At 46.2% G+C, this 18,694-nt stretch overlaps 1 protein-coding gene across 3 annotated transcripts in view; it reads left to right on the top strand.

Moving 5' to 3' along the window:
* The first annotated feature begins 2,949 nt into the window (after positions 1-2,949).
* The window catches only part of TLN2 (talin 2), a 428,409-nt gene continuing 412,664 nt past the window's right edge, over positions 2,950-18,694 (top strand). For 2 of the 3 annotated variants that reach the window (XM_038580605.1, XM_038580602.1), the window contains exon 1: positions 2,950-3,074. The gene's annotated coding sequence lies outside the window, so the exon portion shown is untranslated. Of the gene's footprint in view, positions 3,075-4,318; positions 4,389-18,694 lie in introns of those variants that run through there. The other variant, XM_038580603.1, reaches the window with a different exon arrangement.

The following is an 18,694-nucleotide window of genomic DNA, read 5'->3' on the forward strand; positions in this document are numbered from 1 at the left end:
TAGACACAATTGGTATGCACATGTGCAGATAGGTTGTCAGGAGGTTAAGGCAAATTGTGCAATGAGAGGAGGGTAATAATTTCTTAGCTTTTGGCTCTGTAGCTCCGAGTGATGCCTGGTTTGGGATTTTACAGATTTTACAGTTCTAGCTTTGGGAAAAAATGGATTTTAGTTCCAGATGTATTTGTAAGTCAGTTGGAAGCTTTCTCTTTGATTTACTTTCCCAAATGCTGAACTCTATTCACAGAAAATGAATATTTTTTCAGTTCCTAATTATTTGCTTGGCAGAAAGTGGGACAATATGAAGGCTTGGTAAATTGCATAGATGGAATGAGTTTTACCTTGGGTCCTAGATAACTCTAAGATAACTGCCACCGTGTTTCCCTCTGCTGGGTGGAGACAAAGCCCAAGAATGCAAACTCGTTAAAAGAAGTATTAGTCTGCTCTATACTGAACTATGATCACTGTGACTGGTATAGACAGAGACTACTAGCAGCTGACTCTAAATTTAGAAATAACTGTCTTTTCAGGTCTAGGGTGGGGGAGTCTCAATTTTAAAGCACTTACTGTAGGTTACTGGTAAAGTAAATTTTACCTCTATTGGGGAATCTGTTGAAAAACAATGCTAGACAATAGACTGGTTAGAGTTGGTTTTTCTAAAGAAATAGTACATGGCTTTGAGATCATAAGAGAGGCTAGAGAAAATGAGAAATTATAAAGATAAGTGAAGTATCCAAAGTCATTTGGTTAGAAGCCAGGACTAACTAAGGCAAAGAATTCTAGGATTGATGTTCCTTCTCATTGGGAGATGGGGTTTCAGTGATCTTAGCCACAAATTAGTACTAATTGGATTAGTAATGACAGATATTCAGACACCTGCACCTCACTGCTTGAAATGTAGATTTGGCTGTCATTTTGAAGAGTAAGATTACTGAATTAAACCAGGGTTATGACTCTACAAGCTCTTAGCATCCCAGGATTATACTGGCAGTCTAATAGCAGAGATAACTTTTCAAACATCTTAGGAACTAGCTAAGTTGACACTGAACAAACATGCTATTTTCATAAAATGAGAATTTATTGAGCACCCACTCTGAGTCAGGACCTCTTTTAGGCATAGAGATCCAGGTAAGCTCCGCATCTGATGGAACTTAACTTCTAATATTAAATGGCATTTCATTTGCAGGCAGTGGAAGGACACAGGATACTCTGAGAAGGATGAATTAAGTCATGTAAAAAATTCAAATCTAAGTTGGGGGAAGAAGACTGATTTCGAGACACTTGATGGGATACCATCGGGTGCTATCACCAAGGACTAAGTGGACGGGAAACGTAACTTTAGTTGCAAACAATTTTTCTTTCAGTGTTGATGAGCTTGTGTAAACCTGGCCTTTGAACTATAAAAATCTGGTTGCTTCTTGTCAGTGAACCAAGGGACAATTTAGGTGGCATTAACTCAATGAGCTTATTGCTAATCTCTTGCAGGAATCAATACACATTTACTTTTTAGCCATCCCGAGTGACCTGCTGTTATCACCAGTTATTGCTAGACTGGTGACCATTGAGAAGGTGTGAACAGAAACATTTCACCCGCGTGATTAGAAAGTCTGGGCCCTGCCACTTTTAGGGCTTTCTCAAGTTGCCAATTCAGTGGTTCTGATTGTGCTTTTTGATTTTAAAGTTTATTCTCTGCAAGAAGTTACAAAGCTGTACTCTGATAATACATACATAATCAGCGTATTATGTATTATTCACTGTGGTCATAATGAAACCAAACTCCTCAGCCCAGACAAGAACAGGCTGTTGTTCTTATGGGATATCCAGCCTTATCCAATGTCCCAATAGACTTCCGGACGATAGTTTCAATTTACAAAATCAACTCGCTTTCCAGTGCATAGCAACACCAGTTTCATGCTCTGAGAAAACGTTCGGAAGTGGCTGTAGTTCCATTTGTGACTAATCTGGAGAAACTGCTATTTCTCGGGCAGAGGGGTCCATCCTAGTTATTTTGTATTGAGCTGGAAAATACTTCAAGGTCTTTTACTTAAAAAAAAAAAAAAATTTTTTTTTTTTTAAAAAACTACAAAAATCAGGTGTTCCTGACAGAAAAATCAGAAACTACAACTAAGCAGGAAAAGAAAAATCACCCACACTGCCACCCATCAGAGAGCTAGTTAACATCTGTCCAGTCTTGTCGCCTGTCTCCATCACAGTTCAAAAGATGAGATCGTAGGGTACACAGTACTCTGTGATTTGTCACCTTGTCCCCCAAAGAGCCATCGTGTTGTTCAACGTCACGTCATCCTACACGTCCTGACGCCTGCATATATGTAACAGGCGTGTAATTGACTTTATTCAAGGGTATGGTAAGCAGGAGACAAATGGTCCTTATTAATTGAATAATTAGTTAATTAATTGAATAGAGGGCCCCGCTGCCCCTTCCTTAGTGACCCCGAAACCCTAAGTGACCTCTGACCACCAATTTCAGGGTCGCGGGGGGAGCGCGCGCGGGCGGGGCAGGGGGCGATGGCACCGCTGCTGGAGCGCACCGGCCCCACGTCCCCGAACTCCGCGGCTCGCTTCGGGGTGGCCAGGGCTCCGCGGGCGGCGCGCTGCGCTCCGGGGACCCCAATCCAGGGACGCCGCGCCCCCCCCCACTCTCCCTCGCATCTGAGCCCGAGTTCGGGGGGGCCGGGGTCACTCTGCGCCCCCTCCCCCCCACGACAGCGCGGCAGGCGGGCCGCCTGCCCCCGCGGACCCTCTCGGCCCAGGGCGGCGGGACAGAGACCCAGAGCGGCCCGGGCCGGCGCAGCCCGGGTGCCGCACGGCGCCGCTGCTGGACCGGAGCCGCGCGGGGCCGCGCCGTCCCCGAGTGATGACGCGCTTCCTGCCCTCCCGGCGCTCGCGGGCCGTGCGCTCGCGCTCGCCCTCGGCTCTTGTTCCGCGCCCGGAGCCAGCGGCGGCGGCAGCGGCTGAGGCGGCTGCGGGAGCGGAGCGGTCGCCGGGCGCGCGGGGGGACGCCGGCTGCACTCCGGGGCAGGCGCTCTGCAATGAGACAGTAAATGCATCCCCCGGTAAGGCGCACGGCTCACTCGGGTTTCCCTCTTCCTCCAGCTGCATGCACGTTGCATGGATTTCTCGTGTCTTTTCCCTCCCCTGTACAGAAGGAAAATGTGGGTGGTTTTTTTTTCCTCCCGTTTGCATCTCGTGAGTGATGCCAATGCAGAAAAAAACCCGCAAAGCTCCCAGATTTGATCTCCTAGGAGGGCTTTTTGCAATAATAATAATAATAATAATAATGCTAATAAAAATAAAATTAAATTAATGCACCTGTCTATTGCACATGTATGTTTCACTGCACTCGACCCGGGCGCAGCGGTTTGCAAGCAGGCTGGCAGCCGGCGCCCGAGAGCGGATTCCTGGCGGCGGGCAGCCCGTCCCCTCCGGGGCTCCCGCCGGGTTTCCGGTAACTGGGCTTTGAAAGGCGGCCCCGCCTGCACGGAGTGTCCCCTCGGCCCCGGCCGGGCCCCCGCGCCCGCAGAGTTGGCGCGGGCGGAGCGGCTTCATTCCAACGCTGGCCGCCGCGACTCCAGCGCCACTTTGCAAACAAGTCTCCGGCCGCGGCTCGCGGCGAAGACAGCCCGCGGGTGCGGACGGAGCTGGTGCGGAGCTCGTGCGGCCGCGGACCCTCCGAGCTGCCGACTCCGCGACTCCCCCTCGGCGGCCTCGCCACCGGCACAGCTGCTGGCTGCGGAGGGGCCCGGGCAGCGCCCCCCCAGAGCGAGAGCGGGCTTCGGCTTCAGCGGCGCTGGCCTCGCGCTGGCCTCGCGCCGCCCGTTCCTTCCTCGGCTCCGCCAGCGCCAGTTGCGCGCCCCCGGGGAGCCGGGGCGCCCGGACGCCGGGCATGTCGGGGTTCCCCGCGGGGCCCGAGGAGCGACGTTCGAGGGCGCCATATTTTCCGTGGGTCTTGGCTGCGGGGGCTCCGGGACAGCGCGGGGTCCCGGTTCCGGCCCCGGCCGCGGCGGCGGAGGCGGAGGGGGCTCGGCCGGGAAAGTTTGCGCGCCGAGGCAGGCGCGGAGGCGGCCGCGCAGGGCGCACGCGGAGCCGGCCCCGGGGAGGCGCGCGGCGGCAGCGCGTGGCAGGCGGGCCCGGCCCGCGGGGGGGGGGGGGGGGGCGAGCCGCCGTCAGGGGCTCCCGGTCCCGCCGGGACGCGGCGCGCGGGCTCCCGGGCGCACGGAACACGCCCCTCGCCCGCTCCGCCCGGGCCGTGCGCTCGGCGGCGTCCCCGGGCCGGCTCCTCCCGCGCGCCCCGCCGGAGCCGATCCCCGCGGGAGGGGAGGCGGGAGCGGCCCGGGGCTGTCGCCGCGACGCCCGCTCTCGGAGGCCAGGTAAGGGGCGGCGGGCGGCGGGCGGGGGGCGTTTCCCGAAGTTGGGGCTCGGGTGGGGCGAGGGGAAACTCGAACGGGCGCGTCCGCGGCGAGTGGAGGGCGTGAGGGGCATGCAGTCCGAGCCCGCGCCCCGAGGTGGCGGCCAGCGGCCGGGGACGCCGGGGGGCGGGCGCGCGGGGGCAGGAGCGGGAGCAGCGGGCCCCGAGCGCGCGGACACGCGGCGCCCCGCCCCCTGCTCGGCTCTCACGGCGGCCGCGCGTGCCGGGCTGAGGCGTTCGTGCCGCTGCGCGCCCTCCCCGCGGCTCCCGGCTCCCGGCTCCCGGCTCCCGAGCCTGCGGCCGGCGGCTTCCCGGGACGGCGCTGCGGGCTTGCTCGGCGACGTGCGGTCGCCCGCGGCCTCCGCTCCGTGAGGGGCGCAGGAAGGGCGTGTTTGCCGACCCGCCGTCACCCGCGCGCGGAGACCTGCCGGCCCCGCTCCCTGGCGTCCCGCCGAGGCGGTGCCGTCCTGTCGAGGTCACGTCAGCGCTCGGGGCTTCGTCGCCGGAGAGGCTGCGGGGGCCACCGGGAGGGGGCTCGGACGCCTTCCTCTGAGGCGCGCCCTGGGAGTGAGGGACCGCGCCGCCCCTTCGCCAGCCCCCCTCAGCCGGTGCCTCCGGGCCGAGGGCCCCCACTGCGCGTCGGAGGTTTGTCTTCCGTGATTGCAGATTTGGGGTGTCGGCGCCAACCCTGGGGGTGCGGGTGGGTGTCCCAAGGGGCCTTGACGGCTCCCTGCGTGAATGCTCCTTCTTTTTTCTTTTCTTTTCCCATTGAGCCCTGGAATAGTGGAAAGCACCCAAGAGCCCAAGATACATTTATCCGAAATTAACATAACTAATTTAGGAGAGAATCAAATCAGTTGCAGAAAAGCATTTATTTCATAAAGTTCCCAGTCTTTAGCGGTGGTACCTTGAATCGCAAGAAACACAGGGTTCTTCAGATTGGAGAAGTCACTGAATTTTCTCTGCCTTGGTACTTGGTACCCACTTAGGTTATTAAGGATATACAAAATAGTGTTAATTAAAGTGTCTTTTTTTTTTTGACATTAATGTTGTGCTTCTACTTCAATCAGAAAGCAGATTTTTAAGACTTAACTCTGTTAAATGAGTTACTGGCTTAGGCGAATAGGTGTGCCTTGAATTCACTAGTGCTAAACCTATTGTTTAGGGTTTTTCAAACCAAACACTGTTTTTTTTCCTAGAGTATTTTTACGGGAAGTTGGGTTTTACAAAGAGGAGTGTGTGTGTGTGTGTGTGAGAGAGAGAGAGAGAGAGAGAGACACAGAGACTGTGATGGGTAGAGATAGAGATTTCTAATCCAGGTTCTGTTTTGTACCTCAAAATTACACTGATTCCCATCTTCCTGCACCCCTCACTCACAGCAGATAATTAGTTCCCAAGAGCAGTTAAGGGAGGTTACGGATGGTGAACCATCTAAATTTTTACCAACTATGCTCGGAAAAAAAAAAAAAAGTCTATACATCTAAAAATGTATTTATTCGTTTTAGCATAATGCTTTGTAACTACATATATTTCACATTGTGTGCATGTACTACATGTTGTATGATAAAAATTAAATTTAAAAAATCGCTGTCTTAAAAAATCTGAAATAAAAACTTAAGAGAAGTTGCAGACCCTTCAATCTTCATTCCCAAGTTTACTACTTTCATGTTTATGATTTCTTATGCCTCTCTTAACAAGGTGTTATAAATTGTGCTTTGTTGCCTCTTGCCTGATTCATATTATAACTTCGTGACTTGATCAAAGGTCTTGCATTTTTGTTGTTGTTGTTGTTGTTAAGAAGGTTTTATAACTTCAAAAGATTAGAAAACGTCTGTGCTATTTGGAGAGTTGCCTGTCAGTTTACCCCACTGTGTGGTGTGTATGTTGTGGTGTGTGTGTGGCCCGTCCAAACTCTTGGGACAGTGTCTGAAACTTATGATCCATGACAGATATTATTGATTCAGAACTTTTGAGTCATGATGTTTTCTAGGAGATTTTAGGTGGAGTTTGGCCAATACAGGAAGTACTAAAAAAGAGTTAAATAATTCAAAGTCAGTTTTATTGGGTACAAAAAATTTTAAAGACAAGAAGGAAAACTTAATAAGCAGGGCCAGAATTACAGCTTAACTTACGCAACTGGTGCCTTTTTAATTACAGTACTTTCCCCCAGAACTTCTTAATCCTATTATTTTTATATTTAATAAGGAGACTAGTTAAAACATAAGCCAAACAGAACTATTACAAATAATGGGGATAAGTGGTGGGTTCAACCAGATGTTTTGCCTGAAGTTAAAAGAGTTAAGGAATCTGAACTCTGTCAAACTCCCCCTGCAAGCCCTCCCTACAGGCCCCTCCTCAGTAAGCAGGGGATTTTAAGGGGCAAAAAATCTTGAAGGGGGTGGAGACAGAAAACCAAAAAAGAAATGACGAAATGCTGAAGGTAGGCTTCTCCTGACATCACCATCCTGACAACCTTTGGCTCTGTGGCAGGTGCCATTTGAATGACAACTGGTAAACAAGGCTGGGTACAAAATGCTTTGGTTGTAAGAGCCTTTCTTTATTGTCAGCCGGAACTCTGAATTAAGACTGGGCTCATTTGCCACCCATTTCACAGCGGATTTTCAGAGTCAATGCCAAGAACATGATTTTTTCCCTTAACCAACAATGTAATTTCAGCTAAAGTGATGCTGTTCTGAATATGTAGGAAAAATAATGAATATTTGTATTTCCTTTTTACTCTTCTAGCTTCAATCTTTTTTTTTTTTTTTAAGATTTTTATTTATTTATTCATGAGAGACACACGGAGAGAGGTAGAGACATAGGCAGAGAGAGAAACCGGCTCCCCAGCTGTGAACCTGATGTGGGACTCTGTCCCGGGAACCCGGGATCATACCCTGAGCTGAAGGCAGACGCTCAACCGCTGAGCCCAGGTGTCCCAACTTCTAGTTTCAATCTTAACAAAATTCTCTAAGTCTCCTATTCACTTAGTCAGCAATTGTTTTGAGGACTTACTATGCACTTCATGCTAAGAAGACATCCCCTGTCCTAATCTCACATGCTGAGTTCCTAGGGAGTGATATTCATTTGTACTTTACATATCTAATAGATGAGGGGGGGTGGTGAGTATGTGATTAAATAGTATTTGAAGGACAACATAATAAACAAAGGATATGAACAGTCAGTTCCCAAAAGAAGAGAGATAAATGGTCAATAAACATGTGAAAAGATTCTTAACCTCCACAATGGTCAGGGTAATGCAAATTTAAAACACATTACTTTTCTGTCCACTCAGTTAACCCACTTTTTAAAAAATCGGTAACATCTTCTGTTAGATGTGTGTGGGGGCAACTCATAGACTCTTGGGAGTTTGAATTGCCAAAAAACTTAGGGAAAGCAGACAATTTCTCTTTAAGTTTGGAATGAACTATATGCCCCAGCAATCCCATATTTGGAGGCCTGGTTTACAGAAAGAAAAACATCAACATACAAAGATCTGTGTGTAAAGATGTTTATTGTGGGGTTATTCAAGTAAATAAGCAATATGAAATGTCCATCAGTAGGATAAATAAATAGGGTTTATTTTGGATTATTTTGCAAGGGATATCCATGATGTATTAAATGTAAATAAAATCAAGTTATAGAGTATCAGATGTAGTATGATCCTATTTCTGATTTGAAAAAAAAAGCCCTATTATAGAACACTGGAGAAAGATATGGAAGGACACATAAAGCTTGAGATTGTTTAAAATTGGCAGTGGGAAAGGGGGAAGGGTGATTCATGTGTTTCATATACACCTTGATTGGTTTACTTAAACACAAAAACTTTTCTATATGGAAGCACTTTAAAATAGTATTTGGTTCATGGATATGAAACTTTATTGAGACCCTTTTGGAAACAACACCACACCTGCTTTCTCTGATGCTTTCTGCAGCAATCTTTAATCTCTTTGGAAACTTTCAGTTAATTATCTTTTGACATTCTGAGATTTCTCAGTTTTGAGTCAATGCTTTCATTGTAAAGGATGGCTTTAGAAAAAGCTGTTTACCTTTATCCCCCAGGAGAGAAGTGAGAATAAGAGATCAAGAAAGCTCTTAGCAAGCACTTTCCTTTTCCTTGACTTTCTCTGAATCCGACTCAGGGAAGGTCTGGCCAATTGCACAGTCTTCTCAGATAGCAGCAGCCTCTCCTCAAGCTTGGTTTTCCTGTCCGAGGCTCAGAGAGGTACTGTCTAATGGCTCTGCTGGCATTTGAACTCCCGTCTCCTTCTACAAGATCTCCAGCTTGCTGACTGCTCTGTACCATTTATAATCTTACCTTCTAGTGTGATTTTTGAAACTTGATAGAATTTTTTTTTGAAACTTGATAGAATTTATGAATTCTTGGCAGTTAGCACTAAAATCAAACTTCGAAAAACAGTGGAAACTCCATCCACGTTTTAAGAAGTCCGTGCTACGTGACCTTGTGAGTCCTAGTGGGAGACTCAGAGTCTCAACCCACTGCAAGCCAGGGCTCTGCTGCACAATTTGAAAATCATGGTTTTAGATACCACCAGTGGTTCCCCAGCTAGAATGCATCAGAATCACTTCCAGGGCTTGTTAAAAGCCAGATTGTTGGGCCAGGGTTTTAGACTCTGTAAGTCTTGGGTGGAGTTTGTTAATTTGCATTTTTAATAAGTTCCCGGGTAATGCTGATCTTGGTGATCATGGACCATACTTTGAGAATTGCTGGTTTTGAGAAACCAGCTTCCTGTTTTACAGATCTTGTGTTCTTGTCCAGCCAGGGGATTAAAGTTAGAATGCCAGTTAGGGCAAGTTAACTCACTTTTATCAATTTTACCAAGCAGAGAGAAATAAATATTTGGGTTATGTTATTTGAATGTTGTCTACATCTCTTGTACGTGTTTGGGGATTTAATGATGGATAGATGCATGTTTACTCCACAGCGAAAGTCAGAGTTCATTAGTATTGTTTTAATATTCTGTAATGGAGTCTCAAGCGAGAATGAAGAGGACTGTTAGCGATTGTTTCATTTTTGGTTTTTGGTTTTCAGCATGCATGCATATGGAAGATTTGAAGCCATTGATTTCTTTTAACAAAAGTTGGCTACATGTCAAGGGCATTGTGAAGAAAATGGTGACCAGATGATAAATGTTGCTTAAATTGTATTGTAATCTGGTCATTAGTGCATTTTTTTTTTTTTTTGGAGGAAATTAAGTGCAGTAGCCATTAATTTCAACAAGTGTTTATTTCACTGTTGCCAGAGGGGACATATTTCTAACAGTGCTTATCAGTGGCACATACATACTGTGCTGTCCTCAGGGACCCTTACTTTTGTATAAGTTCATAGAGGCTCAGATGACCCAAAGCTCAAGAAGTTTCCCTGAAAGGCTCCCTTCTCCACCGATCCCCTAATTCTAAAATTCTTTTTTTTTTTTAACATTTCTTTTTTTTTTAAATTTTTATTTATTTATGATAGTCAGAGAGAGAGAGGCAGAGACATAGGCAGAGGGAGAAGCAGGCTCCATGCACCAGCAACCCGATGTGGGACTCGATCCCGGGTCTCCAGGATCAAGCCCTGGGCCAAAGGCAGGCGCCAAACCGCTGCGCCACCCAGGGATCCTAAAATTCTTTAGCAGATAAACATTTGTTATGTTTTTAGCCCCTTAATTTTAATGCTTTTTATTCTCTAATGATTTCACATGTAAGTTATAATAAGCAAAGCAAAATTGGTAGTAGAGTGTATGAAAAAAAGTGAAATGAGAGAGAACTTTTCATGAAACAGACCTTGACCTTAAGCTTATAGAATGAATCTCTTTTGTAGGATTTTCCACCCTGACTCTGTGTTGGGATCACTTGGGGATTCTGATGCTTTGGTTTGGGTGGGGAGTTGGCATTTATGGGTGAGTTCTCCAGGTAATTCTGATATGTAGCTAAGGTAGAGAGCCTGGATCTATAGTCCTCTGCCTCATGTTGCTTCATTTTTTGAAGACTGTTCATCTGGCCCATAGTTCTTCCTCCCTTTGACTGACTGACTGTCCTTCCTTCCCTCCCTTTTTCTCTGTCTGCATTCTTTCCTTCCCTGAATGGAATAAACCAAATGACTTTTTCTGGGTGGTGGGATTATAAATGTTTAAAATTCCTAAAAATTACTTTTTTTGGTATTTTCCAAATTTTCTCTGTATTGAGGGTATGTTTCTTTTATAATCAGAAAACTTTAATAAAAATCGTATTAGTGGTTGGATTTTGGTTTTATACATATGAATTTACATTCCTCTATAATGATCAAATAACAAAGCTGTAACATCTCTGTATATACAGCAGTGAATGCAGTGTGCTTCCCCTTCTGTAATCCTTAGCTTGCTTTTGTTCAGATATTTTGGGATTATAGGTGTGACTTAATTCAGTTTTATATTATATAGCTTAATTTACAGGAAAGACTTAGAATTGAATTTTATAAGCCTGTTTTAAAACATTTTTCCTGCTTAATTTTAGATGCTTTATTAGTTTTTCTGATAATCAGAATTTTTAAACAGTGAGTCCTGTGGTACCATCAGCATTTTGGGTGACTTGAAATCTATAGAGATTGTCCACTCAACTCAGTCCCTTGGCCACCTCTCATTGTTACCTTTTCCTCTACCCTACTTCAGCCATCTCTTCCATGGTTATTTCTAGACAGAGGGTATTTAGCATCTTCTAGAGACATTTTTGTGTAGCATAGGTTGAAGGGAGGAAGGGGCACTACTGGCATTTAATCCCTAGAGGCCAAGGATGCTGCTATATGTCTTACAATGTATAGGACTGCCCCCACAACAAATAATTCTCCAGCCTAGAAGATTAGCCATGCCAGTGTTAAGAAACCCTTAGTGTCCTTGTTTTTTGTTTTTGTTTTTGTATTTTTTTTTTTTTTAAAAACACCGGTCCACAAGGGAGAGAGATTTGGTGTGATGATCCAGCATGAAAATATGCACACACAGCTGGAACAAGTTTCCTCAAACGTTATTTACCCTTACTAGGTATAATGTACTCTTAGACTTTTTATTTTGTTCAATTAAAAAATGCTCATCATAACCCACTAAATTGATTTCACTTCCCACTAGCCCTTGGTTTGAAAAACACGGTTTTAGACTTTGTCATTACCAGTAACTGCACCTCCAGCAAAATCTTCACAAGCATTCCAGTGTGACCCTCACTTGTTTTTCATCTTACTCCCTTTAGTACCCAGTTCCACCTAGCCTTCACCCTACAAGGGCCTCTGACCTGGTGACCCTTCCACTTTTCATTGACCATATCCCTCTCTCCTCCCCTGAGTTCCCCCCCCGCCCACAGCTCAGGTGCTCTAACACACCCTCAACTCCCTTGACCCTTTCTCCTTTCATCTAACTCTCTTGGGAAAACCCCTCCGTCCACCTACCATGCTCCTGCCTGAGGCCTAGGAACCGGCTAGAGAAAACACCTGGCCATCTGTATCGTCTCTCTCTTTTGATTTATAACTATAGATCTCAAGGGGGACTGTTGGTACACTGGAATGCACTATTGTACCCCACCATATTTCTGTCCCCACCCCCCTTTCAGCTGATGACTTGGCTTATTTCAGGGAGAAAAACAAGCAATTACGAGTTTCATCCTCCTCCTTCCTATTAAATCTGCTAGCCTATCTACAACTGTAGCCACACAGCATTGTATCCACAGAGCTTTTTAACCACATGTGCAATGGATCCTGTACTCATGCATGTATCTCCTTTCCCTTCTGCATAATCGTCTTTCCTTCTCGGATGGATAATCCCTCCTGAGAGAGATGCTGTAGTAGTAGTCCTCATATTAAGGAAAAAAAGCAACAACACAGCACACTCATGACCCCGTCCCCCCAATCAGTGACTCTTGCAGCTGCGGAGGTAACATTGGAGCCAACTGGTAAATGAAATGCACCCTACTCTCCTTAATAGTAAACCTTTCTGAAAGAATTGGCATACATTCTGCCCCATTTCTCCCTGCTCATTCTGTCTTGAACCCACTCCAATTTGGCTTTTGCCCCATCCTTCACTGAAGCCACGCTTCTTCAGGTACCAGTGGTATCTGGTGGCCAGCTCTTCCCTATCACCTTCTACAGCCTCTCAGCAGCGGTTAACCAGCTGATGGCTCTCTAGGACATTTCTTCACCTGGCTTCCGTGCCACCGTCCTCATCAGGTTCTCCTGATGCCCTGGCTGCTCCGCCTCCAGCTCTCCTGCTGGATCTCCTCATCCTGGCTCCTGAAGGTTGGGGGCACTCCCTCACACTTCATTTCATTTACCAGTTGGCTCCAATGTCACCTTCGCAGAGGTCTCCCTGGCATCTCCTAGCCCTTGCTCTCAAGCCTCTTCCTTTTTTGTTTTCATATCATTTATCATTCCCTGATATTACATACATGATTCATTTATTGTCTACCCCGCGGCTCTAGAATATAAGCTCCATGAGAGAAACTACCTGGCACCGTGTCCCCATGTGTCTGAAGCAATGGCTGGCACGTAGGAGTTACAAAAAAATGTTAATGAGTAATTGATGAAGAAAACTTGCTGGTTATGGAGGTTAGCCTTAGATGAGGAAAAAGAAATCTTTTCCAGATTTGAGCTAAGGAAGAGAGTAATATAGATGTGGAAAAACAGTGTCTCTTGGGACCAGTATTTTTTTTAGGTCAAGTGTTAAGAGTTAGAGGTTCCAGGAATGAGTGAATGCAGCCCATCCTTGCTAACTACTTGTTGAGTGATAGAAGGCGAGGATAGCTAGCTGCAGACAAATGGTTGCCTCTCATTTTTATCTCTGAAGGAGGGGCACTTAAGCAGTCAGCTTGGTAACTTTTGTCACTGAGTTGGACACAGTAAATTCACTTGTCTCAAGTACTTATTGACCTCGATGTTCTGGTGGATTGCTTTGGTGCATCACTCATCCCCAGAGTCCACTTGACTGCATGGAGAGAGGTCTCCTTTCTCTCCTGCCGTGTTTGAGCCCCTGGCAGACTGAATTTTCCTGCAGATCGGTGGCGATGTTCCCTGGTTCCCTCAATGCTGCTCTCTCAAGCACCCAGCTTAGGGAGTCCCAAAGCTTCGTGTACTTAAATGACAATCCCTGTCTTCTCTTTTTGCATTGCTGCAAGACCACCCATAATTACGTCATACTTGGGCTAGGACCTAGGTTGTTGTAAGTAAAGATACTTCCTGAGTATGGCCCGAGGTCATGCCTGGCAAATCTTCCCAGAGGAGTGTGGATTATTCCTGGGTTTGAGAGATTACATCAAGGGCACTTTAAGAGGCTTAATTTTCTCCTTGAAGGGCTTTCTATGGGACTCAGCACCTGTCACTCCCGGGCCCTCCCCAGCAGGGTTAAAGGGTAAGGCATCAGCCAGGGCAGCCTGAAGAGCAAGCACAAAGCAGGTGGGTTTAGTACATCCAAGAAGGAAGGGCAGATGTCTTCATGGGAGATCTTAGAGTCATTCCAGAGAAGTTAATTGCTTAAAAACTGGGAGGCCTGAATGGTTCTAGGTCAGCCTCTCCCTTTGACAGGGAAAGAACTGAAGCCCAGAAGGATGAGAATTACTGGGGCCGCTTCGCAAAGCTGGCACTGAAATTCCATGTTCCTGACCACCACCAGGTGCTTTTCCTTTTCTTGGGATATCTGGTGGGACCCTGACCATAATTGGTGGCTGTGGTTCTCAGTCATGTGTGTGCTTCCAAATCACCAGGGAAGCTCTTAAAAATGCTATTCCTTAAAAGGTATAATGCTAAGTGAAGCCAGTCATTCAGAGAAAAACCAATGCCATATGATTTCGCTCACATGTGGAATTTAAGAAACAAAACAACAAAGAGGCCAACAAAAAACTCTACTCTTAACTCTAGAGATTGGACTGGTGGTGCAGCGGGGCAGACGGGTGGGGGTAGAGGATGGATGAACTAGGTAATGGGCATTAAGAGCACACTTATCCCGACTGAGCACCGAGTAATATATAGAATTTTTGAATTGCTATATCGTACACCTGAAACTAATATAACTCTGTGTTCATTATACTGGAATTAACACTATTCCTAAACCCACCCAACTCACTGAATTGGAATCCCTGAGAGCGAGACCTAGGGACCTATGGTTTTTTAAAAATTACTCTAGGGAGACACCTAAGAGAGGTTGCCCGAGAGGGTGTGTAGGAGGTAGTCCCCCCGTAGGCCTTGCACACTGGATAGACACAGCTCCCTTTTGGTGCAGGACAACCATCCCAGCAGGATCAGGCTGCTGCTAACTCTCCCACACCCCCTCCGGTTACTGGGAAAGACCCTTTGGGTTCCAGGTTTTTTTTTTTTTTTAAGATTTTATTTATTCATGAGACACACAAAGGCAGAGACCTAGGAAGAGAGAGAAGCAGGCTTCCTGCGGGGAGCCTGATGTGAGACTCCATCCCAGGACTGTGGGATCATGACCTGAGCTGAAGGCAGACAGATGCTCAACCACTGAGCCACCCAGGCGCCCCTAGGGTTCCAGTTTTAATGCACATAAAAAAGGTCTTTTATTTTCTTTGAGGGCATCTCCGCAATGTGTTAGGTCCTACTAACAGGGAGAAAGAAAGGTGCGTTCAGTTTGAGGAACTCACCTCCTTGAGGGCCATTAGGGTCCTTTTGATCCGGATCTCTAGGTGCCTGAGTGCCAAGGGCGGCTTGCCAGCTCTCAGACCAGCTGGTGCCTGATGCGGACGGTGGGTGCCCCCCTGACAGAAGGAAGAGGGGAGTGTGAGTCTGCTGAGCAGGGATGGGTTTGGACAGTTTTACGAGGATGTTAAATCATTTGCTGGTTCTTGCTGGTAAACTTGCAGATGTTTTGGAGCTCTAATTTTGTGAGGGTTGCTACAGGCTCAAGACTCCACAGCAGAGCCTGCACTGATTGCCACCTCCCACCCTCCCCACCCCCCACCCCCACCCCTGAGCTGGCTCTCTCACTAAGTTGACAAGTAGTTCACATGGAGCTTTATGAATGTACTTGGTGATACTAGAACAAATCCTGTGGAATCTGAAACGACACATCAGGGGCCCGAGTGTCCCCCACAGAAGGAACAGCAGAAGAGCACTTTCCTCTTGAATTGCAAGCTGACAGATTGAGTTTGTTAGGGCTGCTGTAATGCAGTACCACAGATCCGCAGCTTCTACAACAGAAATTTATTGTCTCAGTTCTGGAAACTAGAAGTCCAAGATCCAGATGTGGGCAGGGTTGGTTTCTTTCGAGGGCTATCAAGGAAGCTCATCTGTGCCAGGCCTTTATCCTTGGCTCGTGGATGTCTTCTTCTTGTGCCTGTTTTCTGTGTCCATGTTTCTCCTTCTTAGAAGGACATCAGTCATAACGGATTAGGCACCCCCCCCCCTTTTAATGTCTTCATTTTAACTCGACTACCTCTGTAAAGGTCCTGTTTCTACAGAAGGTCACATTCGGAGGTCCTGGGGAGTTAGGACTCCAGTATACCATTTTTGAGGGGACACGAGTCCATGCACATCACAGGTTGTCAAACTGACCCGTGTCTTAATTAAAATCTGATGTGGAGTGCTTCTTATTGAAGCTACCTTTTTAGGTGAAGGGGACCCTTGTTGGTAATTGTTGTAGAAGTCTGTATCCACCAGTTTTACTACCACCAGTTTTACTGGGTAGTAAAACTTGTCTGTGTGGTCCAAGGTAACAGCCCTGTGAAGTGGGTGCTGTTTCTACTTTGAGGAAGCTGAGGTGTTCCAAGGTTTATATGCCAAATACTGGGTAAGTTTGACTTAAGCTCAGATTTTCTACTGAGGATAGGTTTCTCCCATAACATCTGTGATTCTCAAACCTTGCTCTGTGTGAGACTCTTCTGGGAAGCTTGCTAAAATACAGGGTTAGGAGACCCTCTGAAATACTACTGAATCAGAAGCTGAGGTTGCAACCAAGAAATCTCTATTTTTATTAAGTTTCCCATGGAGATTTTGATGCATTCCAAAATGTGAGAATGAGTGCTACCCTACAATAGACATAATATTTTAGGGAGGAATAACCCACCCTCACCATCAAGTGCCCATTTGAGTTTTCGGCAGCTGACTTTCATGGGAGGCCCTAGGAGGCATCATGGAAAGGTACTCCTTGGACCAGGGGACGCTGAGAGCCCCGGAGGATGTCCTTTCATAATTACCCCTGCCACCATACGGATGTGTATGGTTGGAGCACTTTGGTTGTCTGGGCCATGCTAGTTGTCCCTCAGCTAGTGGGAAATAAAGCTAGCTCAGAACTTTCCGTGCCACATAAACCACAGTGGGGAAAGGGTGGGAGATAAGCTGAGAACATGCATCCTTAGCAGAGCAAATATAAAACTGGCAGTAGGACAAGGCAAGAAAAAGTTGTCATTATTAAGTATTTGTGATTATAAAACGTATTCGTGTTAACTAAAAACATGCTGGAGCATGTGGGTGAATCACCTGAAGAGATGTTAAAACATGGATTCCTAGGCCCCAGCCCCAGAGATTTGTTTCTAATTCTGAACTGCTGGTCTGTGGACCACACTTAGAGCAGGCAACTGCTCATTAATGAAAGACTGTCACTGTGTGGTTTCATCTGCTGCTACTACAATGACCAGCCTCTCTGCATAGTGAGAACATTTAGAAGCCTGGGCCATTGCCTGCATATTATAACCCAAACTCAGGATCAATGTCCAAGTTACGTTACCATCTTAACTTCATTTTAGTGATTACATAACAAGACACACGCTCCCTTTGCTAGGGCTATATCTCTTAGGATATCCTTAGCCACCACCCTCAGAATTACCTGGGACTAAGTTTAAACACTGTAGCTGCAGTCCCCAGAGATTCTAATTTGGTAGGTTTGTGTGGTGTCCAAGAATGTGGAGTTTTTATAATCAGAAGGTTGTTAGGTATACTGAAGTTTTGAGTGCCATTGAGCTAAGGCTTGGAAATGGGCTCTGCTTTAAACCAGCCCCGTAATAAAGGTGTAAACACTGTTTGATTGCATTGTTCCCATTTTCTGGCTAGGAATGCTGTTGTTTGGTCTCAAGTTACAAGGACCTAATTCTGCAGTGGAGATGTAATTTGAATAGATTGTTAGAGTTCTGTTTGAATAATCACCCCCTCCCTTTTTGACATAAGCTCACGCAGTTCATTTTAAGGTAAGTCTTAAAACAAAAGTTGTGTTCTTTGTCCAGGTAAATTCCTTTGGAACATTGATAGTATGTGAAATTTATTACAGACTTTTGGAGTTAATTCAAGGGGGCTTTGTGGTTTTAAACTGCTCAGTTAAGGATGACCTTTGGTAGAAATAGGTTTATGTTCTTAGGCTCTGTGTGCATATTAAAAATTTTTTTTTGGTACACTTGAAGGCGAGAGTTGGGAGAAGGAAAACTCTTTTATTAGTAAAGGAGATTCAATTGCATGGACTAATAGATCTTGGTACTCGATGCTCCCTAACAGATGTTTCTGCAAATTGATCCTCCCCACCCCCACCCCAACAAGATTCTCAATTCTTCTTTCTGGAAGAATGGCAACCTTGACTTTTAGAAAGAGGAGCTAAAATTAATTTTGTTTCATTGGACCATGCATGCCAGTCACTTTCTGTAATGTATTCTTGAAAAGTTAGAAATAAACTATTTTGAAAACCACAGCAGGAACTGCGTGTATTTCTTAAAATCAATACAGCTGTACACCTAAAAAGGATGACATTGACTATGGGTAACCTGACTCAAAAAATGTACCAGGGGAACTTGTCGTGCTAGCCTCCTTTTTGTGAATTAGTTTGCTAAGTAAAGATTTCTTTTGTGATGCAAATGATTCCCGTAGGACCCTCCTTTGTTTCTTAGTTGTTTGAAAACTATTCTGTGTGCTTTCTCTCTGTTGGTGTTCAGTGGGGTGGGAGGAGTGGAATTGGCGCAGGGCTGCTGAGGAATGGATTTGGTCTCTCATTCATTCCTCCAGATCGTTTTCTTCTTAGCTCCACAGCCAGCACGTGGTAGGAGTTCACAGAAGTTTGGGGGATGGATTAAACCATCACGTTGCTGGAGAAACTGAAGTGTGGAGAGAATGGGGTCAAGTGGCTTGTCCACATTGGAGAACAAGGTGGCAGGAACCGAAGAATCCTTCATGCCTTCTGTGATCCCCTTTTCACTATCTTTTCTCCGACTTATATCTTAAAAATTCATAATTTATTAGTTGAGAGTCTTTTAAACCAGGGAGCGCCAGCTTGTTATGGTTTCGGAGGCAGCCTGTTATCAAGGATAAGCCCTGGCTTTGAA

This window comes from Canis lupus, chromosome 30 (assembly GCF_011100685.1).
Source record: "Canis lupus familiaris isolate Mischka breed German Shepherd chromosome 30, alternate assembly UU_Cfam_GSD_1.0, whole genome shotgun sequence".
Classification (NCBI taxonomy): Eukaryota; Metazoa; Chordata; class Mammalia; order Carnivora; family Canidae; genus Canis; species Canis lupus.